We start from the raw sequence: 24,600 nt of genomic DNA, 5'->3' as shown, positions 1-24,600 counted from the left end.
AAAGAAAGAAAGAAAGAAAGAAAGAAAGAAAGAAAGAAAGAAAGAAAGAAAGAAAAAGAGAAAGTGCTGCTGAAATTTTGATGGGACTGTATTGAACCTGTAGACTGCTATTGTTAAGCTACCTATTTTCACAATATTAATTCTTTCTAACCATGAGCACAGAAGGTCTTTCAACCTTCTAGTATCTTCCTCTTTTTCTTTCAAAGTTTTTATTTTAGAGACTGTTTACTTCTCTAGTTAGGTATATTCCAAGACAGGCGACAGCCACTGCCTCCTCTCTTCCCTCACTTTTTCTGCAACTTTGAGTGAAATTCTTTTTTTTTTCTTTTTAATTTCTCTGCATGCTTATATACAGGAAGTTTACTGATTTTTATATCTTAATTTTATATCCTACTGCTTCGCTGAAAGCGTTAACGGTATCTTAGTTTTCCTAGTATTCTTTAGGGCCTCACGTATAAATTATAAGATGTGTACTTTTATACATTTATTTTAATTAGCATAAAAGTATCCTTTTCTTCTTTGTGGCATTTCATATATACATAGCCTTGGTTGCCCCTTCATCTCTTCCCTCCACCAGCCCGCTCCCTCCTCCCACTTGTACCCTTCTGCCAGGAGTCCCTTTGCCACCTTCATTTCACATGTGCTCTATTTTCCTCCTCACAATGATTCCTCAAACCCTGTGTTTTCTAACTCATGGGTCCCTTTCTACTCCCCTGACCACTACACACACTCACTCTCACATAAACACACATGTGTAAAAGGGGGAAGGTAGGACCTGGAGATGAGGGGAAGTGTGTGGTGTGTGTCTTTCTATGCCTGGCTGGCTCACCTCACTTAACATACTATCTTCCGGTTCAATCCATTTTCCTGAAACTTTCATAATACTTTTCTTTTTGTAAGTAAATATAAATTTTTAATATATGGCCCACTTTTTCACTTTCCATTCATTTGTTTATGGACACCTAGGATGATTTCTTTTTCTTGCAATAGATTGAATGATGAGCAAATGCCCTTGTGGTAGTATATATATATATATATATATATATAGAGAGAGAGAGAGAGAGAGAGAGAGAGAGAGAGATATCCCAGGGTCAGTAGATCTAGTAGATCTACAGTGCTTCAGGTTTGCAAATTTTGATAAACCTCTACTCTCATTTCCCTACAACCTATACTTCTACAACAGTAAGGATTAAGGTTCGCCTACATCTACTCTACTCTCTGTTATAATTTGTTTTCTTGGAGGTAGCTAATTCTGACTGGGACAAACTAGAATCTTAAAGTGGTCTTAGTTTGCACTTCCCAGATGACTCTAGGTATGTTAAACACTTTTAAAAATATTTATTGGCCATTTGAATCCCCTTTTTGGAGAAGTATCTATTAAATTCAGTGGCTCATTTATGGATTGGCAGTTTTTTTTTTTTAAATTACGTTATGCAGTTCTTTATGTATTCTGGTTACTGACGCCCTGTCTGAAGTACAGCTAGCAAAGATTTTCTGTCAGTTTCTGTATAGCCTGTCCACATTGCTGATAGGTCCACGTCATCCTATTTGTCATAAGATGTACCTTTGATAATCCCTCCCAATACTTACACATCCAGTCACTTTACACATTTCTTAAAATGTGTTTGAATCAAAACTCAAAAAAGATCTATACATGAAAATTGGTTTGTCCTCTATCTTTTTTTTTTTTTTTTTTTTTAACATTAAAAGTTACTTCTGGAGCCAAGCATGGTGGCTCATACCTGTAATCCCCTCACTTGGGAGGCAGAGGCAGGTGTATCTTTATGAGTTTGAAGCCAGCCTGGTCTACAGAGTGAATTCCAGAAAACCCAGACTACATAATGAGACTCTTTCTCAGGGAGGGGGAAACAAAGGCAGGTAGATTGCTGTGAGTCCGAGGCCAGTCTGGTCTACAGAGCAAGTCCAGGATAGCCAAGGCTACAGAGAGAAACCCTGTCTCAAAAAGCAGGGGGGAAAAAAAAACCAAAACTTTTCTAAGGCCACACAACTGGCAGGTGGCAGAGGCAGAGAAGATACTCAACCCAAATCTGGCTGGCTCCCGGGGTCTGTGTCTTCCCAGTGGCCCCCACCCCCGCTCTGTATTAGCTCACTGTATAGTGAGCATAGTATGTTGAGTCCTTGGAAACTACAGCTCAGTTGTAAGAATGACCCCCACCTTTAAGGGAAGTATGTCTTTTGAGAGAAAATGATAGATTACCCAAACAATTAAAGACTATTAAGGGGAAAGACGTCATGTAGAACATGAAAAATGTGTACATTTTGCAAGTGGTGACCACATGGCAGGGGAGGAGAATGCCCATGTTAGCTGTGAGACAGACTTCAAGCAATGCAGAAATTATTGCAGATGTGAAAGCTTTACCAATGAGCATGGGGTCCTTTGCACAGGCATCCTCTCCCTTGGGATCTATGTCACTGACACAAAGATTTTTTGTCACCATGGCAACTGGTCATTGAACCGATGAAATAATCGGTTGTCATGGTAACCCGATCTCCATCTTACTCCCCCCAGGCACCTGTTTTAAATCATCACACCCCCTGACAACTTCGTACCACCTCACTGTTCCTTTCTTCTTTCCTTTAGTCACCCTGTTATCCCCAGCCACCTGCCGTAGAGCCCCTGAACTTACATTTGGATCCATACATGAGACTCCTAAAGCCAAGGCAAACGGAAGTGGTTGTGTAGTGCAGAGCTACGCTAAGGAAAATGCAAGAGCGAAGGATCCTTCACGGTGAGTGAAGTGTGTGATGACCTTCTTCCCTGTGCTTCCCTAGGAAAGACGCTTGGAGCTTAGACACAGTGCTGTCTCCTGATTATCCTCCTGCCTCTATCAGCTCCTTCACTGGCTCCTTTCCCTCCTTTTATCTCCCAAATGCAGGTGTCTCTCAAGGCTCCACTCACTGTCTGTTCTGCTTCTAATTGCACTGCCTGATACAGCCGCTACACCAACCACGTGAAGGTTACTGAGCCCTTGAAATTAATGCAGATGTGCTGGACTCTGCTGCTGCAAGTATAAGGTTGCGTGAGTTTTAAGGACTTGCAAAAAAAAAAAAAATTGATGTTGAAGAGCTCTTTGGTAATCTTTTGCAGATTTTAAATGTTAAAGCGACAATAATCAGGACATATTTAGTATAATAAAGAGTACTGTTGAAGCTTAATTTCACCTGTTTCTTTTGTGTGTTTTTAATATGGTTACTGACATGCATCTGTGTGTGCCCATGAGTCTCCATGATTGCCTTCAGTACACTTTGCATGAATTCTTATTGCTTCTATGAATAATTGTCATAAATATGGTAGCATGAAATAACACAAGCTTATTGTCTAATAATCCTGAAGGTTATTAGTCAGAAATCAGTCCCACGGTCTACGAACACCGTGTTCCATGGCTAGGTTCTTCTGGAAGAAGTGGGAGAGAATCTGTCTCCTTCCCTTTGCCATCTGCTAGATGCTGCCAGCATGCTTTGGCTCACGTCCACAGCCCCGTCCAAAGCCAGCGATGGTCAGGTCACATAGGCCTCACTCCAACAAAACTCTCTATCATTTCCCTGTCACCTCTGTCCTTCATTGTGATCACAAGGACACCACCCAGACAATCCAGGACATCTCCCCATCTCAGCGTCAGCTGATGAGCAACCTTAAGCCAGGCTTCCATTTTTCCGACGTTTTGTGTGTGTGTGTGTGTGCAGTGTATGTTTCAAGTGTGGATGCATGTATGAGTGTGCATGCATGTTGGTGTGTGTGCGTGTGTTGGTCAGGAATCATCCTCCATTGCTCTTCCATTTTACTCAAGGAGGCAGGTGCTTTCATCAAACCCACAGCTCACAGCATGGCAAGCCTCACTAGCCGTCTTGCTCTGGAGATAGCTGTCTGTCTTCCAAGGCTGATGCCATAGGCATGCGGCATTGGCTGGGGTTCTGGGAACCCCAACTCTAGTCCTCATGCTCAGGTCCTCCTGATTGAATGGTAGTAAACACTTTAACCTCTGAGCCACCTGCCCAGTCTCCAACCTTCAATCTTAATTTGTCCTTGCCTTGTAGCATAATATAGTCACAGAGATTGAGACACAGACCTCAATGGCATCTCATTGGAAAGGCTGAAGGGGGCTTTTGCAAGGTCAGCAAGAAAAGAAATCATAACTCAAGCAGATTCCAGAAGAGTTTTCAAAGTGACTGATGACGGAGAAAAGTTAAGACAGCTGGCCAGTGTGGACATCAATAGTCCATCTCTTTTTCTGATCCCTCTTCATCCTGAGTTACTTTTTTACTCTGGGATCTATGGTACCTACTGTATGTCCTTGAATTCTGTCTCTGTTTTTTATTATGGTTATTTACATTCATGAACTGAATATGTCTATCAACTTGTAAGGCCTTTAGGCCACCTTTGTGTTCAGCCATCTACCTCCCTGTCCCAGATAGAGCTTTAGACAGTTGTGAGCTGCTGGACATAAGTGCTTCTGGTCCACAGAGGCGAGTGCGTTTAGATTTAGGGTGCAGATCTGCTGTAAGCAGTGATGCTGAGCATAGTGTGTGATGTGTGGTAGTTTATCTATACCTGTTCTTTGAGTTTAGTGAAATAGAGGTGGCACATGCTGACCTAGCATGCTTGTCCTCACAGCCACTGGCGTCCTTAAACATCTGACTGTTCCATCACCAGCTTCCACTTACACTCTCATTTCTGTTTTACAATGGCCATCAGCGTGAACTCTTGTAGGTAATGGGCTCTTGTGCACTTGAGTTTTGTGCTCATTCGAGGATTAACATAAACTGTGATATCACGGATAGTCAAATTATAATTATATAGATCAGTTTAAGTTTATGTAAGTCAGTGTCAATGCTATCGGTGTCAAACTGATGAGAATTATTTACACAAAGAGTTGAGGACTCTCCACAACATAAGGAAACACAGCAACCTTAAATTTACTGATGGAGTGCGAAGCTCTGACTAAGGGCTGTGGCGGCTTCAGTAAAGGCAGAAATCCCAGCACTCAGGAAGCAGAGGTAGGTGGATCTCTGTGAAGTCAATGCCAGCCTAGTCTACATAGTGAGTTCCAAAACAGCCAGGGTTACGTAGAGGGACCTGTCTCAAAAAAAAAAAAAAATCTTTAAAACTGGAACTGAAAGTCCCTTACAGTGGGTGTTGGTAAATCTAATGAGGAAGTTCAGAAAAGTTGCTGCATTCATGACTAATTGTGATTTTTTTTAATTAAAACAAGAAATCTATTCTTTCACTTTTAAAAAAGTCCTTATTAGTAGCAGTATGCATGTGTGTTCCTGCACACACTGATTAGTGCACACAGTAAGAAAAATCTTTGAAAAAAAGGTAACTTGGAATTAGATAAACTCATTGTGAAGAAAACTGAAATCCGTCTCCTAATCATAAAGCAATGTGCCAGTCACAACACAGCATGAGAAACACACATAGAAGCACACAGAGAGACCACCGAAATGGAGAGGATCACAGACAGGTTCACAAATTGCAGGAGTCGGTGTCAAAAGATGTAAATTCTTCCTTAGATTTTACCCATGAATTCAAGCACATTATAAAAAGGAAGTCAAACATGACTTTCTATGGAACAAAACAGTCTAATGTTAAAATTCAACCTGAAGCAGAAAAGGACAAGGCATCTTGAAGATGTAGAAAAACCTGAAAAGATTGACCTGCCAGTATCAACGTACCATCAAGTTACTGAATTGAGATGGCATGATGTTGGCATAGAGCCAGACAAATTGGTGAGCAAAACCAGAAAAAGACCCCAGAAAGCAGGCTTTGAATGTTTGTAGACTTGGCGTTTCAAATATGCCATTGGAAAATATGGAGTAAATTTTGGTCAGGTATGGTGCTGCACTCATTTAATCCCAGCAGAGACAGGTGGGTCCCTGTGAGTTTGAGGCCTGATCTATGCAGAGACCTCCAGGACAGCTAGAACTACATAAAGAGACCCTAACACAAAATAAAAAAGAGGGCTGGAGAGATGACTCAGAGGTTAAGAGCACTGGCAGTTCTTCCAAAGGTTCTGAGTTCAGAACAACCACACCATGGCTCACAACCATGAGATCTGGTGCCCTCTACTGGTAAGCACGTGTACACGCAGGCAGAACACTGTACATAATAATCTTAAAAAAAAAAAAAAAAAACCAAAGGAAAAAATAAAAAAAGAAATTAAAAAAATATCGATGGAAGAGCAAACTACTCAATAAATAAATGATGAGAAAACTGATTATGGTAGGAGAATCTGTCTTTGGGGTGACTGGATACCTCAGCGTAGCAGGAGATACCATGGCCTGGCACTGCATGCTGCTTGCACAGGCAGGAGCTTAAACGTTGATCTTAACACGTTGGCCTTCCTGTTCAGGTAGAGAGGTGTTGCGGGACCCGGAAGCCCAGGAACCACACAGCTCTGAGGAGAGAAGGTATCCCAGTATCCCGAGACACACAGGAGCCCAGGAACCACACAGCTCTGAGGGGAAGCCTCCTCGGCAGAGGCATTGCAGCTCCAAGGGAAGGGGGCTCAACCCCCCATTTCTTCATTTCTTCCGTTCTTCTCCTCCTTGCTTCTTAGACTTCTTTTGACGAGTGAGTCACACCAGGCAGCAAATCTCAAAAAAAAAAAGATGTATTGGAGGAACGAATTCAGGGTTGGCTGCCTCTGCTCCAGGGCGAGGACAGCAGGGAACAGAGCAGACACAGCCTTTGTAGAGGATTTCTTAGCTGGCTGGAGCTTTCCAGGGTGATGATGAGGGGATTTCAAGTCCTGTGCTTGGGGGACCTCAGTGGTTGGTTAGTTTTCTTGTTCAGAGATTGGTGGGATTTTGTGGGAAGCTCGGGGTTTGGCGGGTTTTCATGCTCAGGGATTGGTGGCTTTTTATTCAGACCCTTCATAACTGGGAAGGGTTCTTTTGCAGGGCTGGAGATGACCTATGTGACAGTTACAGAGGCTGGAAACACAGTTATGTTAGAGAGGTCCGGAGGAGAAGTCTGGCTTCTGGAGCTCTTCAGGCAAGGGCCGGGTCACCTTCCTGCCTCGAGGGTTTGTCCACAGCAGGAAAAGATTCCCCCACAGCTTGAGTCATCATGAATAGCCAACACAACAAAGAAAACAGTGATTAAAAAGAAGCCAGAAGGGGTAGAGTAGAGGGACCATAGGTCAGGCATCACGTTCCAAACAGACTGAAAGGAGTCATAGGTTCTAATGTTCTACAGCCCAGCACGGTGACTGTTGTCATAACAGCCTGATGATATATTTGCGAAGAAACAGAGGAGGAGCTTAAAGTCTCCACAGAGAAGAAATGACGAAAGGCTGAAGTGACAGCTCGGCGATTCAGAGACTGGCTGTTCTTTCCGAGGATTTGGGTTCAGTTCCCAGCATTCACGTGGTGACTCACAGCCATCTGTAATTTCACATTCATGGTATCCAGTGCCCTCTTCTGGTCTCGGCAGACACCAGGCACACACACATGATGCACAGACATACATGCAGAGAAAACATCCATACGCATAAAATAAAAAAAACAGTCGAGGGCGGGGGAAGAAATGTTTATTGACTAGGTGCACAAATTCATCATGAAATTCCTACAAATTAATAATAAATATGAAACAACAGGAAAGAGGGGGGAAGGTAATTTCTAGATGATTTCTGAGTGACAAATAAATATTCAAAAAAAAATGCACCTGATCCCTTATCAGGCAACTGAAGAAAGCCCATGGGACAGCATTTCACACCCATCGAAGTAGGAAAGTGGGAGATGATGCGGGCCCACGTGTCGGAGGTGGACAGCCGGGCTCTGGTGAGCAGACTGTCGCTTCCTTCTACCCTATTAGAAATAAATAGACAGCTGTGTGCAGCGGTGCATACCTGTAATTCCAGCTGCTTCGGGGTGTGGATCAGAGGATCACACACTTAAGGTGATTTAGCAAGGCCCTGTCTCAAGAAGGAAAGAAAAACCCTGCCAGTATAGTTGTGAGAATGAAAACCGCCATTCCGTTTGACTCACACTTTCCTCCCACCTCCCTTTTTTTTTTTTTTTTTTTTTTTGGTTATTCTGTCAGGCTATAAAAACCCTCACACATATGTGCACATATGTGAATGATCAGGCTGAATGGTAGAGTACATACTGGTAGAATACATACTGAGCACGCATGAAAGCCTGGGTCCAAACACCAGTACCACTTGAGCCTATACACACATACACAGGCGTCATGAAACAGTGCAGCATTATTTGTAATTTAAAACAGGAAATAGCTCATGTGTCCAATAAAAGAAAAAATGCGGTTTTAGCACATTCACAATATAGTTTACTGTGCAGCATTCAAATGGAGTAATCAGTGTGACAGAGGTCAGCAAGGATACACTTCAAACATGCTAAGGAGACAGAAAACCAAGTTGCAAAATAATATGTAGAGTAAGGTGCCATCTACATAAAGAAACAGCCATGTTAACAACATGTTTATGGCACACACACAAACATAAGTATCAAAGACACACCGAATTCATGACGGTTGCTGGAAGTGGGAGAGGAACAGAAGTGAAATTACCACAGAGTATACAGATTTTGCCTCTACTTACAATGTTTACTCCTTTTTTAAAAATCTAAAGCAAGTGTGGATATAAAATACTAGCATCCATGCGGATGAATATGAGAACAGGTGTCTATCTCATGTTTGCAATATTTCTTCTTTTTCCCAAGAAGAACGCTTTGGGGAAGTGTAGCAACAGCTCAAGTGTGAGATAAGTGTGCTTTCTGTTGCTGCAATAAACAACTTGTGGAGAAAAGAGCTTATTTCATCTTATAATTGTGGTCAATCACTGAGAGAAAGTCAGGCCAGGAGCTTGAGGCAGGAACTGAAGCAGAGGCCGAGGAGGAATGTTGCTGATTGACTTGCTCCCCTTGGCTTGATCAGCTGGTTTTCTTGTGGCACCCAGGAACACCAGCCCAGGGTAACATTGCCTATAATGAGCCAGACACTTCCATATCAAACATTAATCAAGAAAATGAAAGCTAGCCATGGTGTAGTCCTTTAATCCCCGTATTAAAGAGGCAGAGGCAGACACATCTCCATACATTTGAAGCCTCATCCTTATAGCAAGTTCAAAGCTACACAGCAGACCTAGTTAAAAAAAAAATGAAAGAAAGAGAGAAAGAAAAAAAAAAAAAGAAAGACAAAAGAAAAGGGCCGGGCATGGAGGCTCACGCCTTTAATCCCAGCACTGGGGAAACTGAGGCAGTTGGATCTCTATGAGTTCAGGTCAGCCTGGTCTACATAGTTTTAGAATAGCCAAGGCTTCATAGTGAGACCCTGTCTCAAAACAAAACAAAAATAAAAAAGTAAAACCAATAAATTAACAATAAAATAAAATGCTTTGTACTCTACATGTCCTCTCATGGCTGCAGGTCGCGTCTAGGTCTAGATCACTTTCACGGCTCCTGTGTAAATCCCTTTACACGTGTCAAGTGAAACCAAGTGCCTGACAGAAATGACTCAACATGTTACCCATCAGTTGGCTGACGACTTCTTGCTCTCCCTGGGTAGGAGTCATGGGTAAGCGAAGAGAAAGAAGCTCTTCGCGTTCCTTCGGCAGCTTTGTGTCCCTCAGTTCTTGACAGCAGCGCAGGACAGCCCCAGTCAGACAGGAGCAGCAGTGGGGACTCCGGGGTCACAGCTCCCTGCAGCCTCGGGGATCGGAACCCGTAAGTCTTGTGCAGATCTCGTATTCTAGTTTGCTTTTCTGTCGGCGTGATAAAACACCTTGAACAAGGCCAGTCTTAGCAGGAAGGGTCTGTTGCTCGTCCTGGCAGCAGACGGAAGGCGTGGCTCCAGCGGCAGAAGCGGAGGGCTCGGATCTTGAACCCCCGAGCTTGAAGCGGAGGGCGCAAGCTCAGGATGGAGGATCCCTTAAACCCCAGTGACACGCTTTCTCCAGCAGGGACGCACCTCCTACGCCTCCCCCAGCGGGGGACCGCGTGTTCGGATACCTAAGCCTGTAGGGGACGTTCTCATTCCAACCGCCACACGCAGGATTTCTCCGCTCTTGGCAGCAGCTGGCATCACGGCCTCTGGGCAGGCCCGTGCCCTGGGATTCCTCAGCACTTGACAGAACCCGTGTTTTAGCTCCCGGGCCAGGGGGTTTCTGAGATACTTGGCTGCGGCCCTACAGGCTTGGCAGCCCTCTGGAACTCTTCCAACACCCAGGACCCGCAGTTTATTTTCTCTTGTCTATTTATAGCTTTCTTTAGCCTCAGCAGTTCGTTCGCTCCGCGTCCGCCCCCTCCCCCGCCCTCATTCTTGCCCTGGGCCACTGTCTTGGACTGGTCAGTGTGTCTCTCCCTCACAGCTCCACAGCTCGGCCTCTGGACCACTCAGCTCTGCCCCTCCTTCAGCTGTCAAGTTGAAGGCTGCCACGCCCCTTCCGCGGCTCAGCCTGGCAACTACTTGACAGCTGACGTTGCCGCCGCCGCTGCCACTGCTCATCTAGATCAGTGCATCTCTGCTGCCTCTGCCAGAGGTGCTCAAGAGAGGATCACTGGAGAATAATGACCAGAAAACGCGTGTACCCTCAGCAACACGGAGGGCTGACTGTGCGGCCCCGCGGACAATGGTTTGCGGAGCATACGGTGATTTTTGTTTGGTTTGGTTGGTTTTTGTTCTTTCTGTTTTCTGCTTGGAATCCTCTACAAGGTGGTCTGTTGACCTTACTCTTCCTGATACCTATTTCCTTGCGGTTTGCTGGTAGGGAAGGCGTTTCCCGGCATCACTCCTACTGCTCTTGGGTTTGTGGGCTAAAGACTTCTTGGATGCGATGTGGCTTTTCTTTTCCTATCCTGATGGCTTACGTTTGCCAGTTTCACTTACGACTTTGGGATCAGTGCTCCTAAGTGCGTTGCCCTATCCATACCCTTTTTAAAAATACCGGCTTTGTGCACACAGGAGAAAACCCTGCACATTACCACTCAGATGCGCAAAGAAGAGAACACTTGTTACTTTCTATAACGTGTCCTTTCTTCCAAGGGGAAAAATGGCTTAAGTGTGGTTTTGGCTCTATGGTTTGAAATTTAATTTCGTTCTAAACTCAGACTTCCTGGGGCTAGAGAGATGGCTCAGTGGTTAAGAGCATGTATTACTCTTCTGGAGGACCTGAGATCAATTTCCAAGTGAGCCACCCGTGACCCTGGGGGCTCTGACACCTCTGGTCTCCATGAGCACCCACATAAGCACAGCACGCACTTGTATACACACTGACACACTTACACATGTACACGTGATTAAAATTAAAGCAAATCTTTTTTTTTTTTTTGAAAGCGTGCTTCCTGCTGTTTATCATTTCAATCAACCAATATCAACTCCTCACCCCCATTCATAATAGGAGGAAAAGCCTTACACTGTCTTGCAGCCTTCCTTAAGAAGTTCCTTGTCCAGAGGCATAGCTCAGAAGGGGATTTGTCTAGCATGCTCAAGGTCCTGGGTTCAAACCTCAGGACTTCAAAAAAGAAAAAAGAGAGAGAGAAAAGAGAGAAAGAGAGAAAAAAGAAAGAAAGAAAAGGAAAGAAAGAAGAAAGAAAGAAAGAAAGAAAGAAAGAAAGAAAGAAAGAAAGAAAGAAAGAGAAAAGAGAGAAAAAAAACAGACTGGGGTTGAAGAGACGGCTCAGCAGCACCGGCTGCTCTTGCAGAAGTTCTGAGTTCAGTTTCCAGCAACCACAATGCAACTCACAATCCATGCCCTCTTCTGGTCTGTAGGCATGCGGGCAGACAAAGCACCCACATACATTAAAAGAAGAAAGGGAGGAGGAGGAGGAGGAAGATGAGGAGGAGAAGTTGTTCCTTGTCCAACTTATGATGTAAACCCAGGAGAGGCTAGCTCCACCAGGCCATCTTTTCCTTTCGTTTGCTTATTTTTAGGTCATAGCATGTTGCCCAGGCTGGTGTTGAACTCCTGGGCCTAAGCAATCCTCCCACCTCAGTCCCTGAGTAGCTGGGACTACAGGTGTGCGCCACCATGCTAGGCGTAACTGCTGAGGCCTCTGCAACTCTTTCCATTCCTCATGTGGCTCCTCTTAGGGCCTCTCTGTCCCCTTAGGGACCCAAGGGACTGTTGACTGATTTCTTCTCAACGCTGTTGGTGGTGGATTCTGGGAGATGACATTCAGACCTTTCTTTCCTTGCCATTACTACCCCTCCCCCCCAAAAAAAACCTTTTTTTTTTTGAGATAGGGTTTCTCTGTGTAGCCTTGGCTATCCTGCACTCACTTTTTTAGACCAGGCTGGCCTTGAACTCACTGTGATCTGCTTGCCTCTGCCTCTCTGAGTGCTGGGATTAAAGGTGTGCCACCATGCCCAGCTCACCTTTCTCCCCGTGTCCCCCCCGAGAAAACCTTGATTCAGTACCCAAGCCCAATGCAGAATTGTTCAAAGGGCCTGGATCCCTTCCCCTGAAGAACAGGAAGTGGACAGCAGCTCCCGAGGAACAGGAAGTGGACACCAGCCACTTTCTGAGATTTCCTACGTCGGTTGTGCTTTGCCTTCCAGTCTCTGATTCACACTCACCCTATCAAAGGAACTTTCTATTTTCTCTTTTTGTTTCTTTGGAGCTTCCTCTACCAAGGTCTCTTTTCTTCCTAGCTGGCATTTGTTGTGTTCTATTCTGAGTCAATAATAGTACAGGCAAGAGAATGGTAGGGAAATAGCCCAAACAGTGGAGGATTTCCTCTAAAAATACCTTCACTTACTCATTACTGGAATCAGATGAGGACGTTTACCAAACAACAGCGCAATTAAGTTGAGAAATGTGTTGAGACAAAGAAGTTGACTATCCTAAAAGCCAGTTGGACCAGCAGCCAGAGGACGCTTATCCCAAGCCCATCTTTCTGGTGAGCTGATTGAGGAGTGGTTACATGTGCAGCAGCAAATGGATGGTCCTAGACTGGGGTGGGGGAGTGGAGAGGGGAGTGGGAGGGCCGCTTGTCACAGTGGATGGGCCAAAAGGACACACAGCCCATTCTCTAAGACGGAGCTGGGAGATGCTTTTCAGTTCCATAACTCTCAAGAACAAAGATCACAATTTTTTTTAAAGTATTTATTTATTTATTTTATGTGCACTGGTGTTTTGCTTGCATTTATATCTGTGTGAGGATGCCTGAACTTGGAGTTACAGACAGGTGTGAGCTGTCATGTGGGTTCTGGGAATTGAACCCAGGTCCTCTGGAAGAGCAGTCAGTGCTCTTAACCACTGGGCCATCTCTCCAGCCCCGATCACGATTTCTTCAAGCTATTCCTGCCATGGTGTTGCCCACTTGCAGTTCCTAACATGTCACATAGTAGACAGGCTAGAGCCAGCAGCCACCCTGAGGCCCACTCACTGATTGCCAAACTCAGGTCCATGAAAGTAAGAACATTTTCACTTGCTTAACCTCAGGGGAGTTGAGGATGTGAATTGGACATGCATTCTGGTCTCAATGACAGATTTTATGCTTATGTTTACATCTAAGACATTTATATTCTCATGCTTTTCTAAGTCAAAGATCAAATCATAGCAACAACATTTGTATCAAACTCATGCTCCAATGCTACCTTATTGCCACATCTCCCAGTAACTCCATAGAACACATCACATCACATCACATCACATTACATCACTGCCATCTTGCAGAAAAATAAAGTGAGGCAAAGAAAGTGTATTTGGATATGAGGAAGGCCACCAGGACAAAAGGATACCAAAGTACAGGGACTAGAAAAGGTGCTGGCTTATTTCTCCCAAACTACAACCGATAGGCAGAAGGTCCAGAGCGGTAGGTAATTCCACCCTGCAGAGTTATGGGGAAACAGTACTTTCTGTCTGGCATCTGCACCATCAACCTGTGTGTACATACCTGACTCTTCCACCACATATCAGCGCACCGCCTGCGGGCAGAAAGACATGAAAGAATGGAGGACAGGCAATTTCTTTCAAATACCTCAACTCACTTCTTATGGTTTAAAGATGCAATCAACCGCAAAGGAGGCTGAAAAAATATGTAACCTCTGGCTCCATGGCCAAGGTTAGATCAGGGGTGGTAGCGGTTCTATGACTGAAAGAAAGACACCATAAAAATGGAGGGTCACAGGCATGTCCATTACTGTGTCCAGTGCGTGATGTCCTCCTTCCAGATGCTAAGTCGTGTGCCCAGATGGAAAGCCACAGTTCATATTTCTCTTGCAGATTGATCAATTCAGTGGAAGCAGAAGCCACTGGGAAGGGCTTCGGAGGAAGATGGAATTGTCCTTCACCCCTTCATCCCTTTTCTTGCTGCTTGGACATCGGAGAAGGCTCCAGCTTCACAGTCCACATCTGATTGTGAGTGATGGACAGTTGTGTATTTGGGACAAATGGTCCGCAGAAAGGAGGAACCCGGAAGTTCCATGACCGAGAAGCCACCACAGCAATCCTGAGCTGTCTGCGCCTTGAGGGAGAAATAAGGTTTTGGTTTTGTTGCTTTTTAAAATGATGTTGAAGCAAATGTTATACCTAACTAATTCAAAGTACTCAATTATGTGATTCAGGGGCTGATGAGATGGCTCAGCAGTTAAGAGCACTTGCTGCTCTTGCAGGGGATCCAGGCGTGGTTCCCGGAACCACGTGGCAGCTCACCACCATCTGTAACTCCAGTTCCAGGGGATCTGACAAGCTTCTCCTTGGGCTTCTGTAGGCACCAGGTACACACATAGTGCACAGACATGCAGGCAAAACACTTATACACAGTAAAGTAACAAACACATACATGTTACAGTAAAAAATCATTCACCTGTTAAGATGTCCACATTCAGAAGGACCTATTTGTATCCCTCCAGGAGTCCATTTTTCACTTACACGGTAGGAGTAATATCTTTTTTGAAAGAAATCTTCAGTTTACTGACGAAACTGTAGTTAGCTCCAGCACACTTGGGGCAAGCTATTTATCTTTTTTTCTCCAAACTGGAGAGTGACGGAGCTCTCTACAAAAGATTTCTCCACTAGCGATGTACATCATAAAGTTACAGGAAAACACCATGAGCTATCGAGCTCAGTGAGATTTGTTGTTCTTTGTCTCTGCTCTTTTTCTATTAATATTAATTGCCTTCCTGCTTATTTACTTTGTTGTCACCTAGCATGTACCAACAAACAGGAAGGTGGGAGGTATCGATATTAAGGACAATTAATAAAGAACGTTTTAGTAATTTTTTTGATATTAATTCCATTTTTTTTCTGCTTGGAAAAAAAAATCACAATTATTTACCCTTAGGCACATCCACCTTGTCTGTTCTGCATTATCTCTATGCCTGTCTGATGAAGCTTCAACTAGCCAGATGATGAAGATGGAGAGGACAGGGAGGCTTAGAGGGCTCTCCTGAACTGATGTCATGAGGACGAGTCAGATGCCCCGAAGCTAGAGTTTACAGGGGGTTGAGAGCCACCCAATATGGGTTCTGGGAACCAAACTCAGGCCCTATGTAAGAGCAAGAGGTGTTCGTAAACACTGAACCAGCTCTCAAGCCCAAGACTCCCCCACCCCTCCCCCAAAAGGAAGTTTTATGGAGTAGATGCTTATTTATTTATTTATTTATTTATTTATTTATTTATTTGTTTGTTTATTTATTTATTTATTTCGTGTCAGCCTCCACTGGCCATCCTCCTGCCTCAGCCTTCCTAGCGCTGATACTATAGGTGCTTGTCACCACTTCCAGCTTTAGAGGACCTTGTTAACAAGGATCACTGGCTGCATTAACCAGATGCCAGGTGTGGCGGCACACTCCTGTAACACAAAGCACGGGGGGAGGCTGAGGCAGGAGGATTGAGAGTTTGAAGACATTGTCTCAAGCAAAAGTAAAACAAGACTGTGAGGAAGGGCACCTCCCCTGCCATGAGGAAGGTGGTAACTACCACAGAAGGGAACAACGCCAGCCAGAGAGAGCCAGGGACGGAGGAGCAGGAGCAACCTAATTTGGGCAATGTGGACACCTTCTAGTCCTAGGTCAGCTGAGACTGGGGCCTCCCCAGCCTTCCGAGGACTGTGAGCCAGCAATTCCCTCTTCCCTGCATTGGTTTAAAGTTGTTTCCATCATTTGTAAATGAACAACTTCTAAGAAACCTGGGAGAGATCCGGGCACCTGAGCCAGCCAGCTGAAAGCTATCTTATGTAGCCAATCAATCTTCAGTTTGTTAGGAACGCTAGCACCTCCCTCCCTACCTCCTCCCTCTCCCAGATTGTAATCTTTACTTACAGCATTTCTCTCTTCCCTTTTCTCCCTCCGAACCCTCCGCTATACATACCCTCCCCACTCTCCTTCAAATTCATGGCCTCTTTTTTCACCTGCTGCGATTGTGTGCGCGTATGTATTTGTACGTACATACGTATTCCTAAATATCATGTGTTGTGTCTGTATAATGTTATTTGTATGTGTGTTTTCAGGGCAGACCGGCTCTGGGTAACCAATTGGTGTGCTCCTCCCTGTGGAGGACCCTCTCTCCTGCTCCCAGCTTTACCTAATTGCCTGTGGCTCTTTGTGTAGAGCAGGCCTCGTGGGCTTTTTTCCCCCATCCAGTTTGCTGGTGTCACCCTTACTCAGCTTACATCTGGGCAGTCATGTTGGTGAGACTTTTCCGGGGGAGCTTCTGCTCCTCTGACTCTCACAGTTCCCCTCCCCTCCTTCTACAACACTCCTTGAGCCTTAGATGTGAAAGTGTTTCGTAGATGTTTTGAGATTGGGCTCCACAACTCTCTTTATCTGGCTCGTGGTCGGGCATACAAAAGAACAAATCATGTCGCTTCCCAAATCACCCTTCTGACTTGGGAATGCTGCCTGGCTAATAACTAAAGTCATGCTGCCATGACTTTATTATTATTATTATTATTATTATTATTATTATTATTATTATTTGCATCCTTAGAGCAGGCGAACCACTAACACTGTAAATCTGGTAGGAAGAATGGAGAGACAGGAGGCAGAATCTTCCACTTTTGAGTTGGGTAGGGAGAGCATCCTCCAAAAGGAGCAGCTGACTGGACGCCTCGCTCCGGCAGAGGTGAAGACCACAGCCACGTCCACAGCTTGGAGAGCACCGTCCTGGTTGCAGCCAGCAGTCAGCAAGCTTCTTGACTACTTGGCACCCATGACAGGTCTCAGAAGTGATAACCTCCCTGCAGAAGAAGGAGGCAGTGAGTGGTTCAACAGTCAAGCTGTCAGGGAAGCATCCAGGCCCACAGCTGGATAGCTGTGATGAATATTCTCTATTCATCAGCCTCCCTGACCATTAAAAAAAAAGAAAAAAAAGATAAGAGGGGATATGGCCAGAGAGGCTTGGAATCTTGGATTCCCCAACGTTTTTTGTTTGTTTGTTTTGTTTTGTTTTTTGTTTTGTCCAGTTTCCCAAACCTACCTCCTATGTGAAATTAATGATGCTGCTAACTTTACACAAGTAGGGTCCTCGGGGGTGCAGAGATGTGGCAGGAAACACGTGTAAATGAGTACTTGGCAAGAACAAAGGTTTGGGGATGGTACGCAGTTTTGTTGTACCCTGCTGTAAGAGTCCTGGGTGGTGGCCCACACCTTTAATCCCAGCACTCAGGGAGACCGAGGCAGGCGGCCCTCAGTGGGTTTGAGGCCAGCCTGGTCTACAAAGCGAATCCAGGACAGCCAGAGCTACACACAGAAAAACCATGTCTCAAAAAAAAAAAAAAAAAAAAAAACAAAAAAAAAAAAAAAAACAAAAACAAACAAACAAGAGAATCCTGGGTGTGTCTTCATCGGGAAAACCAGGAGAGTGTTTCCAAGCTGGTGATTGACACTGACCTGAAGCAGGTGTGTTACACATTCAAGTGTGTCCATACGACTCTGCAAATCAAGCGCAAAATCGACTCCCTTGTCGTCACACCGAGTGTGAGAAACTTGGTCTGCCACTCAGTGACGTGGTGGACATCACTACTGCGGTGTGAGAGTTCAAGTAAAAAGTGCCAACGGGTCCCTTAACAAAACCAGAGGCTGCCTCTTGCGGGGCAGAGACTCCTGGGACTCTGAGATAGTCAGTGCTTCTGAAAGAAATACCCTCCCTCCCGCAGGAGGCAACGGTTCCCCAAGCCCTTCACCACCCTGTGGAACAGGCAGAAGTTGGTCGCCACAGTGACGGAAATCGCGGGATAAGCGAATGCCTGTGGGTCCTGTGCCCTCTCCCTTCACACCACGGGATCATCTGTATGGAGACGGTTCTTTTCTAGATTTCCTCTACCTTTCTGCTCTTAAACTGCTTCTCTACTCTGAGAAGCCCAGCTACCTGCCTTCCCTGAATATACCTCAGGCTGAGACGGGCGGGACAGCAGGTCAGTGGATCTTCGCGGGAAGGTGCAGCTTCTCCGCATCAGCGCAGCTGCTCCGCAGTCCGAGCTTACGGAGCTACAGGCCCAGACTGGGGCACTGAAGCTTTCAGTTTTGGGGGTCATTCTATCAACAGTCCTTGGGGGTTAAAAACAAACAAATCAGAATGAATACTAATCTCCTAACAGTGAGCATGGGGGTAGCAGGAGCCGATGATTACAGTAGGTTCTAATCAAACCAACTTTCCGATGTTGACAAGGGAGACCAGGCTTGCCACCCAGCATTCCAAGCCGACTTACTTCCTAAAATCATCCTTCATTCTGCATTCTGCATTCCATCCTGGGTCAGTCTCAGGAGAGATAGGGAAAGCCCCTAGAAAACTGTAACTGTCTACCTTAGTGGTTCCCAACCTGTGACCATTGGAAAACACAGATATTTACATTACGATTCATAACAGCAAAATAACAATGATGAAGTAGCAATGAAAATAATTTATGATCGGGGCCACCATAGCATAGGGAACTGTATTAAAGGGTTGCAGCATTAGGAAGGTTGAGAAAAACTGGCCTGCCTGGTTTCGGGAAACAAGTTTAGGACAGAATTACAAATATTACCAATTGCTACAGCCACCTCAACATCTTCCTTACAATCTACCTTCAAAGCTATGTCGACGCCCCCCCCCCCATGATACATCAATAAATGCTGGATGCTAGGCGCTCCGTGATTGGTCCCACTAATACGAAGAAGACTTGTTTGACCCTCCAGGCTTCACGTAGCATCCTTCGACTCTTCTGTGCCTTTCATCATTGCTTTTCCACACCCATCCACTCTTCCTTGGCTATATTTCCATGTGGCTAGTTTACTTCTTTTGCATCTATGCATGTGTGGAACTTCTTCACTCCTTAAATGTACCACCTTCCATTTATTATAGGATATTTCGACTCGACTGAATTTTGATCCTCTGCATACTTGGAAAATCCTCTTACTTGGGATCATTGGCAATTTTTATAAAAACTCTCTTACTTTGCTTTGTCTGGATCCTCATCTCAGTAATCTTCTTTGACAATGTATAATGAATCCTGGAAATGAGAGAGGAACTCCTGCCCAGAACTTCTGGGTGTAAAAAGCCCTGGTCCCGACACCCCCAACCCAGCCACCGCCCGTAGCAGTAGGTTCTGAATCAATGGATTCAGCCAACGGGGCATTGAAAATAATAGGGAAAATAGTTTATACAGATCTTTTTTGTTCATTATTTTCTTAATACAGAATCCAAATTATTCACATAGCACTTTCATTGCCACAGGCAGTGGATCAGATCTCACAGGTTAAGGGTTCGGTACCCAAGACTGTAATCTCACCAGGTGCCAGTTACTTCCTGCACGTTTGACTCTCCGGCTATAAACTGTGGTTTCCCAGTCACTCCGTCATCAGCTCTCACAATCTGCTGGAATGGCCCAGTGAACTCATGGAGACATTTTGTTCACGTTTGCCAGTTTATGATGAAGGACCCAACTGAGAAGAAACCAGGTGGAAGAGAGGCCTGCACATCTGAGGTGAGAAACTTGAACCTGGTGATGGCTGTGAGTGGGTTGCACGACCCCACCTTCTAACCATATGGTTGATGGCACTGGCAACCAGACCCCACCCTGGGCATTCCCAAAGTCACCTCGTTGACATAAACTAAAATGTGGTCCTTAAGAGCAATAACCCATGTTCTGCTCACTTCTCTCACACCCGAGACCGATTTCGGAGTCTGGGGATAAACAAACACACAACTAAAAATAGTCAGAGGTGGCCAAAGATGTTCCTACCACTTAATAAATTGCAAGGGCTTTACGAAGTGTGTCAGAAATCTACAACAAAGACCAAAACAGGAGCTTGTTTTAATTATTACTATGTTTACATATTGATGAGGTGTGGAGCTTGTGTGTGGAATAGGGAGTGGGTGGAGATCAGAGGACAACATGCCGGAGCAGATTTTCTCTTTCTGCCTTGCAGGTCCAGGGGATTGATCTTGTCAGGCTTGAGGGAAAGTACCTTTGCCTGCTGAGTCATCTTGCCAGCCCCTAAAACATATCATCATATCATATCATATCATATCATATCATATCATATCATATCATATCATAGTATAAGACTTAACTAGTCCACATTTCACTAGGAAATTGTGTCACTGTATTAAGAAGGGATTGTCCATTTTCTGCAGTTAAACCCAGCCCAATCCTGTAATGCTCATTATATTGTGAACCGTCGTGTGCTCTTCTAGCTCACTGAGAAACTGACCCTGGAAGCAGGGTCGCCCCCTCCCCCCTTCAGACTCAAGCATGCCTATGCTAAATATCAGAGTCTCTAGTCTAGGATGGGCCGGCATTTCAAACTCTTCAGCAAAGAGGAAAGAGATCAAGAGTGAAGGCCGTGTGCCCTTGTGAATGGCTGAAAGGATCACTGTCTCCAATGGAGGCTACTAGTTTTCGTCCCTTGATACAGAAGTGCCCGTGGTGCAGTCCGGCTATAACAGGCTCAATTGGGCCCTCACTTCAAAACTGAGAACACGGCTCTAGTTCTCTGTGCCACACAAACTAGGTCTCCAAATAGCACAAGCTCGGCCGAGCAAAGCAGGCTGCTCTGGCGGGGCATGGCAGGACGCTATGCACCTAAAGCCATCTACCCTGGAGTCAAGGTGGGAGGATCTCACTGAATCCAAGAGTCTGAAACTAGTCTGGCAGTATAAGAAGGGCCGCATTTCAAGAGCAAACCAAACAGCTGGTCTGCTTTGCAGATCATATAAGCATCCCTCTCTCCCTGCCATATGCGTGGACTCAGGCTTTTGGATGAACTCTGCCCTGTGGTTATCTGTGAGCTAAGCTGAGAATAAGGTGATCTTTTGGTTTCTCTGTGGGGTGTGTTTGTGTTTACCTTGGTAGTGATTTGTTCGTGGCAACGTCTGTGTGGATGGCTTTGAAAACGGGTTATAAGCAGCTTGAACTTTATTGATTCTCATATATTATCCAACAAATTTTCACTGGTAACCAGACCCTACACTGAAGAATATCAGTTCCCAGATATTCTTGGGGAAAGGGTATGTGGAAGGAAGCTGCAGCCATGCTGAAGATCAAACAGACGGCTTGAGCTTGGTTGAGTGGAGCATCCAGGGCTAGTGGACAGTGGAATGCCACAAGCTAGATGCCGGTCTGTCTCAGGTCTCTCCAATAGCTACTCGCCTTTAGGCTCGGCGACTGACCCAATGTCCTCGTGACTACTGGGTAAAACTCTTGGACTGTGTTGGTAAGCTTAGGAGATCGCTACCAAACCTAAAGCTGATAGCACACGGTACTTAACTGAAGGGAAGAACTTGTGGCCAAGAAAGTCATTTTCCAGAGCAAGGCTTATCTTTTGCACCTGGGATGTGCTGATCCACAACGTCCCCAAACACAGGAAACTTGACTGCATACTTTGTGGTTGTAGGTTGTGTTCACATGATCACCCATTAATTAAAAAAAAAAAAAAAAAGATAGCACATGAAACCAATAGCAAACGTTTCTGTGCTTGGCTATAGCTCACCTATTGGATGTCCTATATTATTTATCAAATATGTTGATTTATGACTTTCTTTGTCCTGTGGTTGTAAAAGTTTGTTTATCCTTTTCTATGGCAGAATATGTCATTCAAGGTAAGTTGAACCCATGTTTCCATGTTTCCAGATCATGGTCACTCATACTGGGCTCAGAATAAGCAAATTTCTCATGGCTTTTAAAAGCAGAGATTTTTGTGTTTTGTTTTGTTTGTCAACAAAACAATGTAATGCTACTAGACTTGGTGAGGAAACTTGGCCAGGTCTGTCCAGAGTCATCATGGACGCTCAGTGTAGCAATTCCTCCTTCTGGGCTGGAGTAGGACCCATCTTGACTGGCCATTAGACAAGGAAGGTCAGGTCTTTATGGCCTGTACTTACATCAAGGAGGGGGAGTTACCAGCACATTTTTAGGTTTTACAGCTGGCTTCTGGGAAGAGGGGTTCCAGATTTTATGACCTGCAGTGGGAAAAAGAATGCTTGTTTCTATACCCTGCCTGGAGGAAGAAAGGCCCCCATAAGAGTAACAAGGCCAGAAGGTCAGAAAAGAATTTGCTTGTTTTCTTTCCCTTTCAAAGTTTCCCGAGCCCTAACAGTACCTGATAAATATTTCTGTAGTAGCCCTGTAGGAACAAAGCTACACAAATACATACCATGGGCTGGCATAAAACCAGGCCTGGAAGCCCAGGCCTGCAATCCCACTACTCAGGAGGTGGAGGCCAGGGGATGAGAAGTTTAAAGTCATCCTTGGCTATACAGCAAGTTTTAGGCAGTCTGGGTTACATGAGATCCCATCTCCAAAAACAGTTTTTTAAAATGCCATGGAAGGTTGGTTGGTGTGGTGTGACACAGCGCCTTTAATTCCAGAACATGGGAGGCAGAGACAGGTAGATCTCTATGAGTTTAAGGCTAGTCTGGTCTGCATAGTGAGTTCCAGCCAGGGCTACATAGTGAGACCCTTTGTACCTCCCACCCCATCCCCCAAAACATGCAATCTCAAGGAAACAGCAGGCAGGACAGAGCCTCAGGCTTCCCAGTGGAGCTGTGGTTACAGAGCCCTCTTTGAAAGCACAAAGTGCAAAGCGCTGGGTTACAGTTCCATCACTTATAGGAAATTAATTCAGGGACCAGGGAGGAGATGTTTTCCCAAACTTATTGCTGCAAAAAAATTTTTTTTTGAAAGTTTGTTTATACAGAACTTTTCCAGAGGCGTATCTTAGTGGACATGGTATTCCCAGCGGGCCCTGCACCTTACCCGGGTTGTCTTGTCTGTTCAGAGATGCCATTGCTGAGTTGAGCTTGAAACTATAAAACTCCTTTTAAATAAATAGATAGATAGATAGATAGATAGATAGATAGATAGATAGATAAAGGAGGGAAGGAAGGGGAGAGGAAGGGAGGGATGTTTTAGGGTCAGCAAGATGGCTGAGCAGATAAAAGTGTTGCTGGGCAAAACTAGTGATCCCAATTCCATCTCAGGAGTCCACGTGGGCAGTGCCATTCCCAAAGGTTGTTCTGTGAGCCCTGAAAGCTCCTTGTGGCATTCATGTGCCCCTGCACTTCAAACACACACCACAGATGCACGAAAAACAATTTAAGCCAGGTGGTGGAGGTGCACGCCTTCTATCCCGGCACTGGGAGGCAGGGGCAGGTGGATCTCTGTGCGTTTGAGGCCAGCCTGGACCACAGAGCAAGTTCCAGGACAGCCAGGACTACACAGAAAAACCCTATCTCGAAAAACCAAAATAAAAATAATCATAATTTTAAAAGATGTTCTCATGAACAGGAAACTCAAATGGCTAAAGTCAATCTCATAGTTATTTAGAAGTGACTAGCTAGATGCTGGCGAGATGGCTCAGAGGGTAATAGTACTTGTGGCCAAAACTAAGGACCTCATTTTGATCCCTGGAACCCATGTGGTGGAAGAGGAAGGCAAACAAGCTCCAGAAAGTTGTCCTCTGACCTTCATGTGCAAGCCGCGGTAGCTCCCCACCGGCTTTCCTTGTGCACAATAGATAAACAAAAACATAATTTATTTATTTTTCAAGAACTGACCACCAGGTTTCGCGCTATTGTTTCCAGGCAGAATTTGCAAATTCTGACCAAGGACAATCTGTACAGATGACTGAGTTGTAGGGTGCAGGGGAAGTGACAGGACTGCGAGGGAAGAGGGACACAGCAGGGGTCTTTAGCTCCAGGAGGTCTTAGACCTGTTTTTACGACAGAGAGGTTATGAGGGCCGAGAGCTGGTGAAACCGGGAGAGGATGCCTAGTGTCAGAGACCGAGGCCCTGAGAAAAGCAGAAACATCTTCGAATTGTCTGAAGAGGCTGCCAAGACTCAGCTGCCTCCACTTCCCAGCCCAGGCTGCAGGCCAGGACTGGGGTAGACGGCTTTCTCTTCTAAGGGTCAAGTCCAGTCCGTGGAGGCCCGCCGTGTGACCTTGCCGGGCTGGGAGTCGTCTTCGGAGCATCTCAGACTCGCGCCTCTCTGGGGAAGCAGCGCCGCGCCCACCCCGCCTGGGGCCCACCGACTCCCGGGGACGCCCCAGCCCCGCCCGGCCGCCGCAGGCTGCGCATCTCCGCAGGCTCCCGGCCGCGTCCTCCCCGGGCGGCGCGACGTGCTGATTGGCTGGGCGGCGGCGGCGGCGGTGGCGGCGGCGGCGCGGGGCGACCGGGCGCATTCGCCGGCGGGGG

The 24,600-nt window shown here is 45.5% G+C and overlaps 1 long non-coding RNA gene across 1 annotated transcript in view; it reads left to right on the top strand.

Moving 5' to 3' along the window:
* The window catches only part of LOC129679921 (uncharacterized), an 8,365-nt gene extending 5,198 nt beyond the window's left edge, over positions 1–3,167 (top strand). Inside the window, exons 3-4 of the long non-coding RNA XR_008720601.1 lie at positions 2,603–2,750; positions 2,898–3,167. This is a non-coding gene — a long non-coding RNA (uncharacterized LOC129679921). The remainder of the gene's footprint in view (positions 1–2,602; positions 2,751–2,897) is intronic.
* Positions 3,168–24,600: the final 21,433 nt, after the last annotated feature.

This window comes from Psammomys obesus, unplaced genomic scaffold (assembly GCF_907164565.1).
Source record: "Psammomys obesus unplaced genomic scaffold, mPsaObe1.curated_primary_1811, whole genome shotgun sequence".
Taxonomy (NCBI): domain Eukaryota; kingdom Metazoa; phylum Chordata; class Mammalia; order Rodentia; family Muridae; genus Psammomys; species Psammomys obesus.
The sequence above is the reverse complement of the archived record's forward strand: the minus strand, read 5'-3'. Positions and strand labels throughout refer to the sequence as shown.